We start from the raw sequence: 17,127 nt of genomic DNA, 5'->3' as shown, positions 1-17,127 counted from the left end.
AAAGTATTATAAATGCTGAAATGTTATTTTTAAATCTGTCACATGTTATTTCTGTACGGAAAATTAAGTCTGCTAAATCTGTAAATGTGTGCTGACAATACTACTACTTGAATCAATGTTTACTGACTGTTGATTAAGTAACAAGCCAAGGGACACAAACATGCCCTACCACAGGCAGCAAGAAAAGCAAAAAAAAAAAAAAAGATAAACTCAGAATGGGTCAAAAATTGATTTTCACTACTGAAAAAAAATCAGATCACCTCTCAGCTGAACCAAATATTATGCACAGTTTAAAAAAAAAAGTTGATATATATTCTAAATTGTTTTTCAATAATATAATGAAATAAATGCTTCTAATCAGGATCACGTGAGTATGGATAGCAACAATCCTTTTTCCTAAGAGAATCAGCCTTGAAGAAGCTGTAAGCTTCAGACAGCAGGACACAGAAGATTGAGCAAACCAAGAAATGCTGACAAAATACAGCAACTGATTACATAAAGGTTAAAAGATTTTTTTGTATACTTTTTGATATTATATCTTTGACTACAGAAATCTGCAGAATCTCAGCTGAATAAGGGAATTGCTGGATTAACTGGAGGGAACAGTCTCAGGCGCCAAGGACCAGTAGAAAATGAGGGGTCTGTAAACAGTTTTCCATGCCCTAACCCTGAGAAAAGAGACATTCACTTCTTTACAGAGCAATACAAGATATCTGGGAAAACTAATTTCAGATTAAGTGACCTGATGATTATTTCATCAGAAAACAAAAAGGACTAGATACACTGAACCCTACACTTTAATTTTTATCAATGTGTAACATCAGGAATCTGATACTCCCCAATTTACCAGTTCTCTTTTGAAGATAAAAAGTAAAAGCCCCTAAAATAAGGTGAGTATTTGTCCTGAAGAACAGCAATAAAGGGGATGCAGTCTTGGAACTGTCTTCAGAGGCTGGCTACAAAGCCAGACCCAAAGAACTCAGGTGGGAAAAGCAGGAGATGGCAACTGTGAAGAGGAAAGAAAGCAGGCTGAATCCCAGAAGAGACAATGACAAAAGTGGGCCCTGGGGGCTTGTCAGCAAGGCCCTGCAACAAAAGATGTTAGCAATTCTATTCCAATTCACACTTCCTGTACAGAAAGTGATTCCTTTCATCTTTCTCAGCTTAGATTTACTTATCTAGACACACTACAAATGTACGTAACATTTTGCGTTTCCAATTCAGAAATTAAAGGTTGCCTCAAACACACTGGCTACAATGGGAACAGGAGGATATTCTTTTGTCTTCTTTCAGAGTTTTCCAAGACTGCATTATAAGGATTAGCAATCACTACCTCTGAAGCTTCTTCTCTCAAGGAACATAAACAGCAAAGTACACACTGAGAGCATATCACTGCTCAAAGTGCTAGATTCCTTTTCCTAAAACTCATGTGGGTTTTGGCCTTTTGTTTTCCATATCTTTTTTTTTTTTTTTTTTTAAATAAATTCACTCTCAGGATACTGTTTTCTGGTTGCTAAAGTTTATATAGCTCCATATTTAATTCTGAGGGCCTAGATTCTTACTAATCTCAAGGTATCACTTTGCTACTTTCTCTAATTTTTAAAGTCCATCTAGTCATCTACTGATTACAAAAGATAACCTAATCTTCCAGTGTGCTGAGTGATGGGGCTTAAAAAAATACAGGGAAAACATTCAAGTTCAAGATTAAAATGAACAGTAGGCATCAAAATCCAGTCCATCTTACAAATTATACATTACTTTTAAGACTGGAGAAAGCAGAAGCTCTTTTAAAACTAAAAGCAAAACTGGAAAGTTGAAAGATGGCCAGAATCTGGACTTTAAAAAAAAAAAAAATCAGGTTGAAATTCCAGCCTGGTTTCCCTTTTTCATTAAAATGTGTTCAGAAAATGCTCTAATATCAAGCTCCTGATTTTTCCCCCCCTTTAGCATGGTTGCATGTTTTGACTATAAAATTAGTTTAATGAGATAAACTTTGGGGACCAAGATTTTTTTAGGCCTACTAGCCTAGTTGTTTTTTCTTAAACTTCATTCACAGTGCATTCCTTGGATCCACCAAAACTGTTGCTAGTTCTCAGCATAACTCAAAGACTGTAACTCAAAGATAGATTCACCATTTACGATGCAACAGTCAGTTAAAACTGTTTTCTAGTCAAGGAGGAGTTGTTACTCTTCAAACATTCATTCCTAACTTTCCGGAAATGCCACTATTAAAAACCCTCACTTGTTTCCTCAAGACGCTGTGACCCTTCTCACAAATCTATACTGAACAATTCCTCTCATACATATTTCAAAGTCTTGCTTTTCATTTGCACTACTGCTCTTTTTGTGGCCAACTGCAGCTTTAAACGTCTCTAACTCTAGAGATTTAGGGGTTAAAAAACACTTGAGGCCAACACTGCTCTTCCCTGTGAAAGAAGGTAAAGATGCAGTAAGAACTGTTTCCTATCACAAGTCTCCTGAAGAAAAGAAAGTCAACAGCAGTCTAACATCAACAAACTAACAAGCTCAGAGTAAGTTTTCAGTATGAAATCTCATAGTTTTACCAACACATACGAAACTTAAGTTGGAGAGAGAGATTCTCTGCCTGTGAAGTGGGCAACAGAGGACTTACAGGGAATTTAAAAGCCCCTCTCTCTGCCCAATGATGACGCTCTCACAGCACTGTGCTATACAAAGAAAGAACGTGCACTTTACTGTTTATCTTCCCCGCAAGGCTCCCTACTTCAAATATCTCAATCATGGCTGGGGATCTCTCTACAAAAATCCACCTCAATGTTCAAAGCACAAAACAAAGTTCAGAGGAATACATCCCTAAGATGAAAACGGGATGAAAGAACCTACAGTCCTTTCTTCTTCTATTAATAGGGCACTGGTAGATTCGGGAGAGACGGAGAGGCAGGGAATATCAGTGGATGAGAAAAAAATAAATAACGGAGGAGGAGGAAAGAGAAGGTAGGACAGTAGGCTTTACTAATTACCTTACTTTCCTGACAGTTTCAAAGCATTTGGGGGGAGGGGGGTAGAGGAAGAACCCCCTAAAGAAAAAGCAACACTGTAAGAAGAATTGCATCTCGATTATCTTTTATTTTCAGCTCTATCTTTGGAAGCCAGGCCACTTCTATCTTCTTACCTCTATGTTGTGGTTTGGCACTTCAAACAAACACTTTTTTGTTATTTTCCTTCTTCTTCTGGAGGAAAAAGATGGCATTGATTTGCCTAAAAGTACGGATGGGGGAAAAAAAAAAGTACGGATGGAAAGCATTATCTTGAGGAGTAAATGGTTCTTAATAACAGAACTACGGATTCCTCTATCCCTTTGACTGTCAGCACATCACTAAAGGCTAAAAGAAGGCTCAAGAGGGAGGTAACATCCCCCTTGTCAAGTCTCTGTTTCCTTGCTCCTGCGATATTGGCTTTGCCAAGTAACCCAATTCCCGTAAATAAACATTACAGGTCTCTCCAAACTACTTCTATAAAATAATATCTTGCTTGACCAACCTTATAGAGCAGTCATTTATTTCTATAGCTGCTGAGCTGCTCTGCTGTTCTGTCTGCCTACATTCAGAAGGGAACCAAAATTCAAAATTTCATTTATTCTGGGCCAAAACCCAGACCTTTTGTCCTCCTTCCTAGATATGCTGCAACTTCAAGTTGGCTCCTCTGCCTAAATTAGTGGCATATGCTTTTGTTCTTTTAAGAACGAAAGAAAAAACACCCCTTTTTCTCTTATTGAGGAAGGCACCTAACTCTGACAAAGGCCTCTAGGAAGATGCTACAATGCCTTGACATGTTTGCTGCTGCTGCTGCTAAGTCTCAGAGGCTACGGATGAATCTCACCGCCCTACCCCAGGGCAAACACACGGAGCGTCCAAGGGGGCAGAGGGGGAAGGCTCGCGGAGGAATATGCAGACTTTGCAAAACTGACGGGAGGGAGGAGAGGGGACAACATTCAGGACTAGAAACAGGAGGCAGTCCAGATGCTGCGACGCCGCCCGGCCCCGGGAAGCCCCGACGCCCCCCGCGCTCAGCCCTCGGCGCACTGCCCTCCCGCCAGTGGCCGCGTCCTCCCCCCACAGCCCCCAGCGGCCCGGGAGCGCCACACGCCCCCGCGGCGCCGACCGAGCCCCAGGGCTGGCGCAGGGAGCGCGGCGCGGAGGGAGCGCGGACCACCCTCCAACAGGCTGCTCGGCGCGGGCTCGGGACCCAGAGGGTCAACCCCGTCCGCGGGCATCGGCCCGCCCCGGCGCCCAGGCCCAAACTCGGGCTCCTCCGCGCCCCGCCGCCCACCCCGAGAAAGCCCCGAGACACCCCTCCACAGCGCGGCGCCCACGGCTGTTGTTTCGGCGGCGACGCGAATAACGCTCCCTGAGGAGGAGGGGCCGCGGCCGCTGGTGCCTCCTCGGCACCGGGTCAGACCGAGGAGCGGGCAGCCGCGGCGGCACCTCCTCAGTCCCCACTCCCGACTCCTTTTCCCGCTGCGCCGGACGGGAAGGGGCCTGCACGACCCGGGGCTCACCTCACACCTCGGGGCCGGGCTCCCGGGAGGCTGCGACGCCGGCCGGGGGCGGCCGCGGGTCCCTCAGGTAAGCGGTATCAGCGACGAGCGCCGGCGAGCTTTTGCAACTGCCAGGGCGCGGGGGCGGGCGGGGGCGGGGAGCATGCGCGCGCACGTACGGCGCAGGCGCGCTGCGCTCGCTCGGCTGCGCGCTCGCATTTGGAGCCCAGCTTCTGGGTAGCAGTTAAATCAGAGAAGGCAGTGGCAACCCACTCCAGTACTCTCGCCTGGAAAATCCCATGGCCGGAGGAGCCCTGTAGGCTGCAGTACATGGGGTTGCGAAGAGTCACACAGGACTGAGCGACTTTACTTTCCCTTTCCACTTTCATGCATTGGAGAAGGAAATGGCAACCCACTCCAGTGTTCTTGCCTGGAGAATGCCAGGGATGGGGAAGCCCTGGGACCCTTGGGCATCTCCCTTCTTCTCCCTCACGACTCCACACCAGCTCTCACACTGACCATGAAAACTCTCAAACCTGTTTCTTTCTTTTGCAGAAAAATTAGCCCTCTCTAGACAACAGAGGTTTTCATGCAAAGATGGGCTCGATAAAGGACAGAAATGGTATGGACCTAACAGAAGCAGAAGATATTAAGAAGAGGTGGCAAGAATACACAGAAGAACTGTACAAAAAAGATCTTCACGACCAAGATAGTCACGATAACGTGATCACTGACCTAGAGCCAGACATCTTGGAATGTGAAGTCAAGTGGGCCTTAGAAAGCATCACTACTAACAAAGCTAGTGGAGGTGATGGAATTCCAGTTGAGCTATTACAAGTCTTGAAAGATGATGCTGTGAAAGTGCTGCACTCAATATGTCAGCAGATTTGGAAAACTCAGCAGTGGCCACAGGACTGGAAGAGGTCAGTCTTCATTCCAATCCCAAAGAAAGGCAATGCCAAAGAATGCTCAAACTACCGGACAATTGCCCTCACCTCACACGCTAGCAAAGTCATGCTCAAAATTCTCCAAGCCAGGCTTCAACAATATGTAAACCGTGAACTCCCAGATGTTCAAGCAGGTTTTAGAAAAGGCAGAGGCACCAGAGATCAAATTGCCAACATCCGCTGGATCATGGAGAAAGCAAGAGAGTTTCAGAAAAACATCTATTTCTGCTTCATTGACTATGCCAAAGCCTTTGACTGTGTGGATCACAATAAACTGTGGAACATTCTGAAAGAGATGGGAATCCCAGACCACCTGACCTGCCTCTTGAGAAACCTGTATGCAGGTCAGGAAGCAACAGTTAGAACTGGACATGGAACAACAGACTGGTTCCAAATAGGAAAAGGTGTACGTCAAGGTTGTATATTGTCACCTTGCTTATTTAACTTATATGCAGAGTACATCATGAGGAACGCTGGGCTGGAAGAAGCACAAGCTGGAATCAAGATTGCTGGGAGAATTATCAATAACCTCAGATATGCAGATGACACTACCCTTATGGCAGAAAGTGAAGAGGAACTCAAAAGCCTCTTGATGAAAGTGAAAGAGGAGAGTGAAAAGGTTGGTTTGAAGCTCAACATTCAGAAAACAAAGATCATGGCATCTGGTCCCATCACTTCATGGGAAATAGATGGAAAAACAGTGGAAACAGTGTCAGACTTTGTATTTTTGGGCTCCAAAATCACTGCAGATGCTGATTGCAGCCATGAAATTAAAAGACGCTTGCTCCTTGGAAGGAAAGTTATGACCAACCTTGATAGTATATTAAAAAGCAGAGACATTACTTTGCCAACCAAGGTCCGTCTAGTCAAGGCAATGGTTTTTCCCGTGGTCATGTATGGATGTGAGAGTTGGACTGTGAAGAAGGCTGATCGCCGAAGAATCGATGCTTTTGAACTGTGGTGTTGGAGAAGACTCTTGAGAGTCCCTTATACTGCAAGGAGATCCAACCAGTCCATTCTAAAGGAGATCAATCCTGGATGTTCATTGGAGGGACTGATGCTAAAGCTGAAACTGCAATACTTTGGCCACCTCATGCGACGAGTTGACTCACTGGAAAAGACTCTGATGCTGGGAAAGGTTGGGGGCGGGAGGAGAAGGGGACGACGGAGAATGAGATGGCTGGATGGCATCACTGACTCTGTGGACATGAGTTTGAGTGAACTCCGGGAGTTGGTGATGGACAGGGAGGCCTGGCGTGCTGTGATTCATGGGGTCGCGGAGAGTCGGACACGACTGAGCGACTGAACTGAACTGAACTGAGACAACAGAGGTAGGGTGGGGTAAGGCAGGGAGTCTCCCCTTTTAAATCAGACATGCCCATTATGCACCTTTTCCCCAAACCCAACAGTAATTCCCTCCCTAAGAAGATTTTTGCCCTCATTTTAGACCAATCAGCTCAGCTTTAACCAGCTCTCTTGAGACAACATTTTTGTACTGCCTCACACATCTCTGTAAATCCTCACAGTGAAAAGTAGGCAGCATTATTATCCCCATTTCACAGACAAGGAAACTGAGGCTCTGAAAAGTTAAAGAACACAGCCAATGAGTGAATCAACGTCCAGGCAGGAACTCCAAGCCAGGCGGGCCTTACTCGAAACTCTGTGCCCTCCACCACTGCCCCCGCCTTGAAGGCGTGGGTGTTTCTGTAGCTGGGAGGAAAAGCCCATTTTTAAAACAATTTCCAAGTGGCAGGAAAGGCCAGTGTGCTGCAGAGTCACGTGTGGAGCCAGGAAATAAGAACCCCTGATGCCGGGGTCATGCCAGCCTCCCAGAGCAGCTTCCAGCACTCCTGCTTCTTCCTGAGTCAGGCTCTTCCTTGACCAGAGTCACCACCATGAACACCAGGGCAAGTCCCGTCCTGCAAACAGTCACCTTGGGGCCGACCACACCATCTCCAGACGTCAGAGCCACAGAGAGGCGGCTGCAGACTTGAGGCTCTCTCAGACTACTTAATCACCGAACATTCCTGACAGGCAGGCACCATGCCCTTTCACCTCTACCCAGCAAGGGGCCAAGCTCAGGGGGCCCTCAATTCCACCCACCACCGTTTCTTCCCTCCCTCGTGAGAAGAGGCCACCCCGACTTCAGTGACCATGGGCGCAGCTGCAGCTATTCGCGGAGCAGCTGCTGTGTGCCAGGCACTGTACACAATGACCTTCTCTCGTCTTTCCAGTCCCAGGACTCAGTAGCAGTCAGCCCGTTTTACAGATGAGCAGACCATCTGGCAAGATCACGGCAGTTTCTTGAACTTTCACAGCTTCGGCAGCAGAAGCTGGAATTGCAAACTAAGCTTGTGCAGCTGCAAAGCCGGTGCAGTTTCCACTACACAACACCCTCTATTGGAGGGGATAGTAATCCGTCCCTCCTTTCCCAGGGTTCAGACATCATTCTTCTTCTAGGGGAAGGCACAGAAGGCTGTGTTTTTGGGGCCAAAGCACGATTCCAAAAGCCAACGCAACTGGTGGGACGAGGGATTGGGTGAAAGACTGCAGCAAGGATGAGCCTCTGGGTGAGTTTTCCTACCCCTGTGAGACCTGGGTCCCTCATTGGACTTAGAGATCAAAGAGACTCTAAGACCGAGCCTGAAATGCCAAGGGACTCCTGGGCACTTCCTGCCAGATGACTGTTTATAAACTGACAGAAATTGCACATGATACTAAATTCTGAAGATACCAAAACAGCATCCCTCTGGTGGGGAGGAATAAGTTGGGAGTTTAGGATTGACATACACACACTATTACGTTTAAAATAGATAATCAACAAGGACAGGGAACTCCGCTCTATATTCTGTAATAACCTAAATGGGAAAAGATTTTGAAAAGAACACATACATGTATATGTTTAACTGAATCATTTTCTTGAACACATGAAACACAACATCGTTAATCAACTGTTGTCGTTCAGTCGCTAAGTCATGTCCTTCTCTTTGCGACTGCAGCACAGTAGGCTTCCCTGTCCTTCACTCTCTCCTGGAGCTTGCTCAAACTCATGTCCATTGATGCCATCCAACCGTCTCATCCTCTGTCGTCCCCTTCTCCTCCTGCCTTCAATCTTTCCCAGCATCAGGGTCTTTTCCAATGAGTCAGTTCTTCGCATCAGGTGGCCAAAGGATTGGAGCTTCAGCGTCAGCGTCAGCCCGTCCAGTGAATATTCAGGGCTGCTTTTCGTTTGGATTGACTAGTTTGATTTCCCTGCAATCCAAGGGACTCTCAAGAGTCTTCTCCAACACCACAGTTCAAAAGTATCAATTCTTAGGCATTCAGCCTTCTTTATGGTACAACTCTCAAATCCATAAATAACTACTGGAGAAACCATCGCTTTGACTATACAGACGTTTGTCAGCAAAGTGGCACCCCAATATAAAATTAAAATTTTAGAAAAAAGATCAAGCAAGTTGGGTGAAGGAGTCATGTAAAAAAGGTTATTTCTTTTTTACCAGAAACTGAAAATATATACTATAATAATTTTGAATGGTTATACTGTACTATGGCCACCTCATGCGACGAGTTGACTCACTGGAAAAGAGTCTGATGCTAGGAGGGATTGGGGGTGCGAGGAGACGGGGACGACAGAGAATGAGATGGCTGGATGGCATCACCGACTCGATGGACATGAGTTTGAGTGAACTCCGGGAGTTGGTGATGGACAGGGAGGCCTGGCGTGCTGTGGTTCATGGGGTCGCAAAGAGTCGGACACGACTAAGCGACTGAACTGAACTGAACTGAACTGTTTAAAATGATACATGTTGGGGCCTCCCTGGTGCTCCAGTGGTTAATACTCCGTGTTTCCAATGCCAGGAACCTGGGTTCAACCCCTGGTCAGGGAGTTAAGAGCCCACATGCTGTGCAGAGTGGCCAAAAAGTAAAATAATAATAATAATAACAAATTAAAAAAGAAGGACTCATGTCAATGTTTCAAAGTGTACTTTTGTCCTAAATAAACTCACCTTTTTCTTTTGGGCTCTGCCATGCAGTATGTAGGGTCTTAGTTCCCCTACCATGGATTGAACCCCGTACCCCCTGCATTAAGAGCTTGGAGTCTTAACCACTGGACTGCCAGGGAAGTCCCTAAACTCATGGTTTAAGTGTCTGAAAGCTTAAAAGAAAAAAAGCACTGCCCCTCTTACCCATGCCACAGGCCTCCTTTGCATTGCCCTTTCTGATAGGAAGGGAAGGTAATTATTACTAGTTTCCCACGAGCCTCCAGAAGAGAATCTGTATATTTACAAGCATGGATGAGTTTTCTTTTGTCACACACATGAAGCACACTTCAAAAGCTACTCTGTTTCTTACCTCTTGTATCTTAGAGATCATTTCATAACTGCACATAAAGAACTACATCATTCTTTTTAGTAGCGGCCTAAAATTCCATTATATGGAAGCACCAGATTAATCAGCCCCTTGCATGCTCAGGCCCTTCAGTTGTTTTCAACTCTTTGCAACCCTGTGGACTGTAGCCCACCAGGCTCTTCTGTCCATGGAATTCTCCAGGCAAGAATACCGGAGTGGATTGCCATGCCCTCTTCCAGGGGTTCTTGTTGACCCAGGAATCAAACAAACATCTCCTGCAGCTCCTGCATGTCAATAGGCAGATTCTTTACCACTGAGTCATGGGGGAAGCCCCAGTCAGCCCCTTCCTGATGGACAATGAGGCTGTCTGCAGCGTTCATTGTTACAGACCATGTCTATCTTGTAGATATTAGTTTGTGCACGTGTGCATATGAATGTAAGATCAATTCCTAGAAGTAGAATTGCTAGTGCTTATTAAATACAATATGCGCTTTAAAAATTCGACTGAATTTTGCCAAGCAACCCTCCAGAGAGGTGGCAGTGTGTGTAGACCACCAGCAATGAAAGGCAGCGCAGAGAGTGCTTTCCATGTGAGGAATGACCGTTAGCTGCAAGAGCTGAGCTGGGGGCCTGTGCGTGGACAGATATTCATCCTAGGACAAGTGACAAAGATTAGGAAACACCACCAACAGGCAAGCCACCCATTTTACAGATGACAAAACAGGCACTGGGAATTGACAAGCTTCACCCAGGGTCATGGCCTGGGTCCCTGTAAGCATGGGGCAATTTCCAGACAATATCTGTTTCACCCTCTGATCTCAGCTCTGATCTCTTGCGCTGACTTAGCAAAAACTTGGAGAACCAGCTCCTTTCTGCTGTGAACTGAAAGCTGAGCCACCCACGTATTTCAGGGCTTTCTGAGTCACTGTATTCACTTCTACAAGAAACCGGGATCTATCACACACACACACACACACACACACACACACACACTCACCCAGGGACTGTTTCCAACCAGCATGGGGCCCACAGAGCCCTGACCATTCACAGATCCAAGGTTCCAAGTTGAATAGCAGTGATTATCCTGGACATTCATCCGCCAGCCTAAAGAACCAAAAATCTCACCAGACTCTCTCCGTGGTGACCGCTAGGTGGAGGGCAGTGAGGACTGGAAAGAAGTGAGAGGGACACGTGAGCCAGGAGTGTTCTCATTAGCCATTCTGGAGACAGAAATAAGCACGGCAAAAATAGTTCTCTGTCTTTGTACTTGGAAAGTACCTCACACCCACTAACTCACCCCACTTCACAGAACTTCTCTGAGTTATACCGGGCTGCTGCTGCTGCTGCTAAGTCACTTCAGTCATGTCCGACTCTGTGTGACCCCATAGACGGAAGCCCACTAGGCTCCCCTGTCCCTGGGATTCTCCAGGCAAGAACACTGCTGGGCAGGGATTCTTATATTCACAGTCCCCATTTGAGAGCTGTTAAAAAGGAACTAGGACTTCCTTACTGCTAGAGAGGTAAAGAGACTAGAGGCAGAACCTAGGATTCAGAGGTTAAATCCTGGCCACACCCTGTTGTGCACTTGTGGTGAGCAATCTCCTGCAATACACGTCCACAAAAACCATCCCTTGTCTGCCCGCATGCAAAGCGAATCACTCTGTCCCTAGAAATGTTGTTAGAGGCCCTCCAGTGCGTGGATAGACATGAATTCCTTTCTCTGGGTCCTCATCTTTGTTTCAGCTCCATAAATACATCCTTTGTATGTACATCCAAGAAGACTCTTGGGATATTTCTGAGGGATACGTTTGCACTCTATCAAGTGCCTGGTATGGCCTCTGGAACACGAAAGGGAAAGTGAAGTCTCTCAGTCGTGTCCGACTCTTTGCGACCCCATGGACTATAGCCTACCAGGCTCCTCAGTCCGTGGAATTTTCCAGGCAAGAGTACTGGAGTGGGTTGCCATTTCCTTCTCCAGGGGATCTTCCCAACCCAGGGATCGAACATGGGTCTCCCTCATTGCAGGCAGACGCTTTACCGACTGAGCCAGCGGTGCTGAATAAAAAATGTTTCTTCAGGGACTTCCCTGGTGATCCAGTGGTTAAGACTCCACTCTTCCAATGCAGAGGGCACAGGTTCCATCCCTGGTCAGGGAACAAGGATCCTACATGCCACACAGACCAAAAAAAAAAAAAAGGCTTTTTCAGTGTGTTTCTTCTGCTGTATTTAAAATAGATAACCAACAAGGACCTACAGATCTAGCACAGGGAACTCTGCTCACTGTTTTGCGGCAGCCTGGATGGGAGGGGAGTTTGAGGGAGAAGGGATACATGTATATGTATGCCTAGTCCCTTCACCGTTCACCAGAAACTGTTACAACATTGTTAATCAGCTATACCCCAATACAAAATAAAAGGTTTTGGCTCTTTTTTAAAAGTGTGTTTCTTGGTTGGCCGAAAGTATAGATAGATAAATGGACAGATGGAGAGATAAATGGGTAGATGGTTGGGTGGAATATGGGTTTAATATGTTTCTGTGTTTGTTTTTTAACTTCCTTACACAGTATCCATTCTCCCTTCCAAATATCATCTTGATATCCTTTTGTGGACTTATTTCTCCTCCAGGGTATACAGTCTCAGGGGTACTGCGAAGCCCAGAGTTCTATCCTCTCCCAGCGAAGAAGCAAGCAAGTGACACCAGCTTGGCTGTTTACCCTCCCTCTTCTAGGACTATGAATCTTTAATAGATTGAGACGTGGATAGGAAACATGGCTGGGGTATATTTGGTTCAACAGTGGTACCCTGATGAGACCGTCCAGTAGCACTGCTGCCCAGATGCCCTGGTTTCTCACTTGCCCTTTTTCCAAGTCAGGTTCTCCAATGCTCTGTCCACTCTGTGAACTACTCAGCATCGCCCCCAGTACAATACCCTCCTGCTTAAGTTGTTTTCTACATTAATAAACAAAGAATTCTATTTTTTATTATTTTATTTCTATTTGGCTGTGCTGGATTTTCATTGCCGTGAGGGCTTTTTTTCTCTAGTTGCACAGGCGGGAGCTGCCCTCAAGGTGCAGTGCACAGGCTTCTCATTGCGGTGGCTTCCCTTGTTGTGGAGCACAGGCCCTAGGGCGTGCGGGCTTCAATAGTTGTGGCACGTGGGCTCAGTAGTTGTGGCTCCTGGGCTGTAGGGCACAGGCTCAGTAGTTGTGGCGCAAAGGCTTAGTAGTCACACAGCATGTGGGATCTTCCTGGACCAGGGATCGAACCCGTGTTTCCTGCATTGGCAGGTGGATTCTTAACCACTGAGCCACCAGGGAAGCCCCGAAGAATTTTACATGTCACAGAGGTAGAAATGAATGGAAAGGTGGCGGGGGTGGGGTGGGGGGGGGGCGGCAGGGGGTGGAGAAAGGGAAGGAGTGACGGAGGGAGTGAGGTGAAAGGACCGACCAGTACTGCCCACACAAGGACTTCATGAGCTAGGGAGTAAGGTGAGTCCCGGGCCTTGGTGAGTCCCTTCCCTTGGACGGGAAGGAAGGAGAGATGATAAGATAACCCCTCAGCCTTAGCTGCAGGAGAAGTGATTTTAGGGGCAATAGCACACGTACCCCCAACTCTCCTCCGGAATACCACAAATCCTCTAGTTTTGTATCTTTCAACCAAGAACAGTCTCAGGAACAATACTGTCAAACCTCCACTTCCTAGATGAGGAAATGGAGGGCCTCAAAGGGCAGAGGTCTGCCACCATCTCACAAAGAGGACTGGAGCTGAACTGGGGCCAGAGCCCAGATCTAAATTCCTGTCCCCCCATCTTGTCACTGCCCAGAGCTGCCTCTGTCCAGAGTGACTAAGGTGCAGAATTTCCAAATCCCATTTTGAGAAAATTCCCCAAGGGGATTTCCTCGCGAATGCCTCAGGAGGTCCTAAGGTCCCTCTCTCTGTGGCCTGAACACTCTGTGGCCTGAACACTCTGCGGCCAGGGGTGAGTTGGGGGCAGGTTGGAAAAGAAACAGGAGACTGCAGACCCCCAGCCCCAGGCATGGCTGCAACAGGCAAGTGGTCAAGGGGGTCTCAGAACCAGCTCTTAAAAGGGGGCAGAATCCAGACTGCAGTCACAGAGCCCTGTGAGATTCTGAAACTTGTGTTACTTCCTTTGTCAGTCTGTCTGTGAAACTTTGAAAAAGGGGTCTGTGTGCTGGCCTGCAGGGCCAGCCAGGAAAGGGGAAGTGGGGACCAGGTCTCACCCAGTGGCCAGGCTCACAGAACGAGAAATCCAGGGCCTGAGTCTCTGAAATCTGCCACACAGAAGGCAGGAAAGTTCAAGGCAGGCCTGAGTCATTACCGTTTTTTGTGTGCTTTCTGCCTAATAGCGAAATAACACCTGAAATATCTAGCAATGCCTAAAATATCCAGCACAGTGCTGAACAGCTAGTGGAAAATCACCGTCAATTTCCCTCGCCTGCCCCCATGTCTCCTGATGCTGAGCAGAGCTGAATACCTCTCCTGGGCGGGGGTAGGGGCGGGGGCCGAGTATCATAAGGGAGGAAACTCTGGGGCCTGACATTTGGGAGAACAGAGAGAAGGCCTTGCTTTCTTTATGTGCCGGTGCCAGGACTGGCGATGGGCGGTCAACTGGTTGCCTCCTTTCATCCTCTGGGATGTCCCAGGAGCTAGGAGTTTCTGGCCTGTTCCTAGTAAGGAAACTGAAGTGTAGACGAGTTAATAACTCGACCAAAGATATACAGAGTAAATGATCTGTTTGTCCCCGCCTTCGCCAGGCTTTCTCCTAGGGTCTAGGGACAGCGGAAGGGGGCTCAGAAAGTGCTCACAGAGAAAGGGGAAGCCTGCAACAAACACGCAAAGTAAAACCAAGAACAGACTCCCAAGTGTCAGGAGGAGGAGGCCCTGAAATTGCCCCATCCCCCATCCCCAGCAATTTTGGAAGAACCTATCCTTCTGTCCGGGCCTTGATGCCCCACCTCCAGGGCGCCTTGTGGTGGGCTCCTCCAGTACTCCCCCAAACCTGCCCCGAAGCGAAAGGGGTGAGCACACGAGCAAACACACCACCTGTGGTCTCCAGCCGTAGTAAACAAGCAGGGTGCACACAGCCCCTGTCCTGTGTGGTGAAGGAGCCAGCAGAGGGGAGGCTGAGAAGCTGCAGCCCTTCGACCCTGCTGTGGTTGAACCCGGAGAACGGGTGTCATGGTCGGTGCCCTGACAGTGAGATGTACCAGGGGATGGAAAAGGGAAGAGCGGCCCAGAATAGGATGACAGGATGAGCAAACCGCAGCTGGGCCCCCTGGGGCTCCTGAACACAGGGCTTTCTGTGTCCCCGTTTCTTTGATTAACGGCCTTCATTCAGCCTCCATGACATCCCCTGAGTTCCATTGGGCAGATTCAGGCAGTTGTTAATTAGGGAAAGGAGGGGATGAGAGACCAGGGAGAAACAGTGGCAGCTGCTCACGTGGAGTAGCTGTCCCCATGTCGGCGTTTCTGTCATCGAATGTGCCGTTGCTGCTCTAGTGTGACCGCCCGCCCCCGGGTGGCAGGGGTTTGTAGATGGCAGCCGCCAGGCTCGCTCTCCCCGGCTCATCCTCCCTCTAGAAGGTTCCCCAGACCCTCAGTAGGAGTGGGTGCTGCTGCGGGTGTGAGTGTGTCCTCGTGCCCTGTGTGACGTTGCACGGCTAGCCGCACTCTGTGTTTGCACGCTTCCTCCCGCGCTCCTGGGATCGGGCAGCGTGGCGGGAACGCAGAGACTGGATTCCGCTGCAGTCAGGACTTGCTCCTGCTGAGCTTCGGGGTGAGTACTGGCCGGCCTGGTCCCGCGGGGGCACGGAGGCCGCGCCCTGAGAGTGGAGGGTCAGCGGGTCTCCGGAGGTCGGCCGGCGAGAGCCCTCAGCAGCAGAGAACGTGACCTTGGCGCCTGGCTGGCGCCGGACTGGTCAGAGCACGGCCCGAGGCTCCCGCGCGTCTGTGCGCACGGGTGTCCCTCCCACAGCGGCAGTGCTGCTGGCCATGCCCTGCGTGCACGGTCTCGGAGGGAGCAGGGCCCAGGGCGTCAGGGTTCTCGAGGCTGCCCTGCCAGCGTTTCTCACGGAGGTGCACCGGCAGCTGGGGCTTGGCCGCCGCTGAGGGGCCACCCTCCCTTGCAGGTGCTGCTCTGGGCGGTCCTCTGGTGGGGCCGGCCCGGGGGCCCAGCTCTGCTGGAGCCGCTCTGAGGGCAGGAGGCTGTCTGCTCTGTCCTGTTCTCTCAGCTAGAAAGCTGGATTGGGTTTTGGGGATTGTTACCAGCAGCTTTTAGCTATACGTCAGAATAAAGTCTGCCACAGAGTTCTCTCCTTCATCTGCTTGGTCCTCCGTGTTTCTCTGAATTCTCAAAGCCCCTGAAGCCCTGAATGGGGTTGGGGGGGTGTGTCTGGAGGGGCAGGGGCTCGGGCACCAGCCGCCGTCCCAGGACTGACTCGTCTGCGTGTTTCCAGTTTACCCACACTACTTCTACAGGTGATTAGACAGCGTCCAGGATACGACAGAGACTACATTTTCAACTCGATGCAATCTTTAATCTGTTGATACTTGTTATATGGACCCGAAGATATTTTATGACAGGGTTTTTAATTAGTGAAAAGCTCATGGATACCATAGAGAAAATAATTTTAGAATTTCATGTTTCTTATGTTTATGTAAACTTATGACTTCATTTATATAATTACTTACTTGTATATTCAGGCTATAAATATCCTTTCAGATCAATTCGTGTTCTGATACCTGAGTTTAGTCTTTCAAATGAATGTACTGTAGTGCTTGTCTGTATCAATCCTATGAACAAATATAGGGAGTTTGTAAATGATGCATTTATTGTAATTATTCTTGTTTAATTTTTACATGTTAAACCATGAGAGGAGGGCTTTTCCTGCGATTGTAAAATCATCATGACACGGTGTGCATTCTCCTTCCAGAATGTAACCGAGCTCTCCAACAATCACTCTGAAATCAGCAAACTTAATTCCAACCAATGGTTGTTGGATTTTAACGACTGACCTAAACCGTACTTTTTCTGGCAAGAAATGCTTTTTGTCTGCAGCGTGAAGCGATTTAAAAGTACTGGGTGTTAAATGTGAGCTTCTGATGAAATTTGGGCTGAAAGGATGACTAGAAGACGGCTATGAAAATCTCTCCGGTAACCTAGTCTCTGGACTCGGGTCCCTCCTCTCCGGTGAGACTCTTCGGGGACCAATCGTGATGCCCTGCACCTGCTGCGGAGCCATCCAGCTGGACAGCGAAGGTGCCACTTCCCAGACAGACAGTGTAGTGCAGCTCT

At 48.2% G+C, this 17,127-nt stretch overlaps 1 long non-coding RNA gene and 1 pseudogene across 1 annotated transcript; one reads left to right on the top strand and one right to left on the bottom strand.

Moving 5' to 3' along the window:
* Nucleotides 1-4,694, bottom strand: part of LOC148777524 (acidic leucine-rich nuclear phosphoprotein 32 family member D-like) — a 146,973-nt pseudogene extending 142,279 nt beyond the window's left edge.
* On the top strand, nucleotides 4,538-12,743 carry LOC148777523 (uncharacterized). Its single transcript, XR_016037539.1, has 3 exons — nucleotides 4,538-4,604; nucleotides 7,924-8,033; nucleotides 12,438-12,743. It is a non-coding gene; the product is annotated as an uncharacterized LOC148777523 (long non-coding RNA).
* The last annotated feature ends 4,384 nt before the right edge of the window (nucleotides 12,744-17,127 follow it).

Source organism: Moschus berezovskii, chromosome 6 (genome assembly GCF_049115385.1).
Source record: "Moschus berezovskii isolate FMDL1 chromosome 6, NW_MosBer_1.0, whole genome shotgun sequence".
NCBI classification, from domain to species: Eukaryota; Metazoa; Chordata; class Mammalia; order Artiodactyla; family Moschidae; genus Moschus; species Moschus berezovskii.
This window is presented reverse-complemented; position numbering and strand designations above follow the sequence as displayed.